At 39.8% G+C, this 2,500-nt stretch overlaps 1 protein-coding gene across 1 annotated transcript in view; it reads left to right on the top strand.

The window, feature by feature from the left end:
* The window catches only part of LOC137632019 (uncharacterized protein DKFZp434B061-like), a 280,319-nt gene that overhangs the window by 64,958 nt on the left and 212,861 nt on the right, over window positions 1–2,500 (top strand). The gene's annotated exons all lie outside the window — the stretch shown is intronic.

The raw sequence follows: 2,500 nt of genomic DNA, 5'->3' as shown, positions 1-2,500 counted from the left end.
TAATCCATTTTCTTCCTTTCGTATTAATCTTAATCCTGGCTAGGATACTAATCGACCATATTACCATCACTATCATCATAGGCCAAGCTACAACCCTAGTTGGAAAAACTAAATACTACGAACCCAGAGGACCTTTGGAGGAATAATGGTTTTTCTTCCAAGTGGGGACCGAATGAGGGAAAAGTAGGGATGCTTGTTGAATATATAGCGTCACTAAAAGTTTCTTCTAACTCAAGCAGGATATATGCACTGGATTGAGTTTCAACACCAGATTGTTTTCCCAGAATATTTACTTTGAAGTCTCCAACATTTGAAACTAGGAGAAAACAATGTTGCTTCAAACCATTTTAAGAATCTGAACACCAACGAAAGAACAACAGATCATACTTGACATTTATCCCAAGAGGATTAAAACAGAAGATTAAAATATCAATAATTTTTCAAGAAGAGATTCCATGTGCCATGAGACAAACAGGTTTTTATTTCGTTATTCGAAAAAATTGACCTACCTCTCAAATGATTAAATACTAATCCCGTGTAAAGGTTTAAAGGTCACTCATGAATGGCAGAGGCAAGGGACTGTGACATTGAGCAGGACAATGTCCTAAGACTGACCAAATTTACATATGATCAGCGCCCAAGGCCCCTCTCCACCCCAGCAAGGACCAAGGAGAGCCAGGCAATGGCTGCTGGTGACTCAGCAGTTAGACCTATAGGCTCCCCCGAACCCCAAATCCTTAACTCACAAGGATGGTGAGGTTGCAGCGACCAAAGAAACTAACGAAACTGACTGGAGATCATCAGTCAGGGAAGTTACCACTCGGCCACCACAACACTAAAGAAGAAATATTAAGAATAAAATAAAATTTACTTTTCTATTTTAATAAACCTCACTTCACCTGTTTTATTTTCTAGATCTCAAAGATATCATAGTTAAACTTACATCCCACAAAATACTCATTGCATTTTGCACACTTCATTTACAGTCGTTTTTCTCTTCTTACATCTCAAAATTCCTTACCACCAATCACTTTCTTTTTCCCTTTGGAAATTAAAAGTTATGGAACTCTGTGACATCCATTACAGAAATAGTTAAGCCGCAGCACATTTTCAAAGAAGCCTAAAGGCTCTCCAACATTCTTTATATCAAGGCCTACATACTACCTGGAACTATGACCTAAAAAACCCATCAAGGCTAAAGAATATGATGGCACCTTAATACATGCTGGTATATTTAAAACGGGAAACAAACCAGCGCCTTCTACATTATGACGGTCTTTAATGCCGGTAGAAAATTCAACACCATTAGTGGCATGGAGCTAAGCTAATTAATTAACCCTTTCCCTTTCTCCAAGACTTTTCTCTGGGCGATGCTTAGTCTTCGAAATGAGAGAGGATATCTCTCTCTCTCTCTCTCTCTCTCTCTCTCTCTCTCTCTCTCTCTCTCTCTCTCTCTCTCTCCAGCATAAGCTTCCTATCTTGCACGCAAGGCTCATTAAAATGATGTAATATTTCAATGAATGCTCTCTCAAGGGAACCATTTAAATGGATTCTCCGGAGATGGGAAACAAATCATTTCGAGTTGGTAGACCTCTTCTCCAACGAAGGGATCGAGACACTTCAGCTTGTCGTGTGTGTGTTTGAGAGAGAGAGAGAGAGAGAGAGAGAGAGAGAGAGAGAGAGAGAGAGAGAGAGAGAGAGAGAGAGAGAGAGAGATCATTTCGAGTTGGTGGACCTCATCTCCAGCGAAGGGATCGGGACACTGCAGCTTATCGTGTGTGTGAGAGAGAGAGAGAGAGAGAGAGAGGAGAGAGAGAGAGAGAGGAGAGAGAGAGAGAGAGAGAGAGAGAGAGAGAGAAATTGCTTGCAAGTCTTTTCAAAGGGAAGTATTCAAGCTCTGCATTGAATTCTACTCTGAATACACAGTTCGCAGAGAAGTAAAGTAACTTTCATTTCCTGGAAACGAGCAGATTCTTCGACAAATAATGCCATTGCTGTCGGACACACATACACAAAACATTTTGAGGTGATATCGCAGATGACTTCGCATGACGTTCATGAAAACGAGAGAGAGAGAGAGAGAGAGAGAGAGAGAGAGAGATAGAGAGAGAGAGAGAGAGAGAGAGAGAGAGAGAGAGAGATAGAGAGAGAGAGAGAGAGAGAGAGAGAGAGAGAGAGAGAGAGAGAGAGAGAGAGAGAGAGATTAGAGGTATATGACTGCTCGAGCAGACTATTATGAAATGTTTGGTATTAATATTCACTTACAGTGTTAAACCTAGTGACAAGGGAATATATAATATGAAAGCCAAACGCTATTATCACAGAGAACCTTCATAATTTATTTCACGTTTTATGCAAATACTACTGGGTGGAGTTTTCGTTCTTCTGTAAGTGTTTATTCTATAAACCTTACGCAATAAAGGGCTCTTTATCTTTAAAGCAATGTTCCCAATTTTATTTGATAAGTAATGTATTACTTTGATGTCAAAAACAGGATATA

The sequence above is a fragment of the Palaemon carinicauda genome, chromosome 40 (assembly GCF_036898095.1).
Source record: "Palaemon carinicauda isolate YSFRI2023 chromosome 40, ASM3689809v2, whole genome shotgun sequence".
NCBI classification, from domain to species: domain Eukaryota; kingdom Metazoa; phylum Arthropoda; class Malacostraca; order Decapoda; family Palaemonidae; genus Palaemon; species Palaemon carinicauda.
This window is presented reverse-complemented; position numbering and strand designations above follow the sequence as displayed.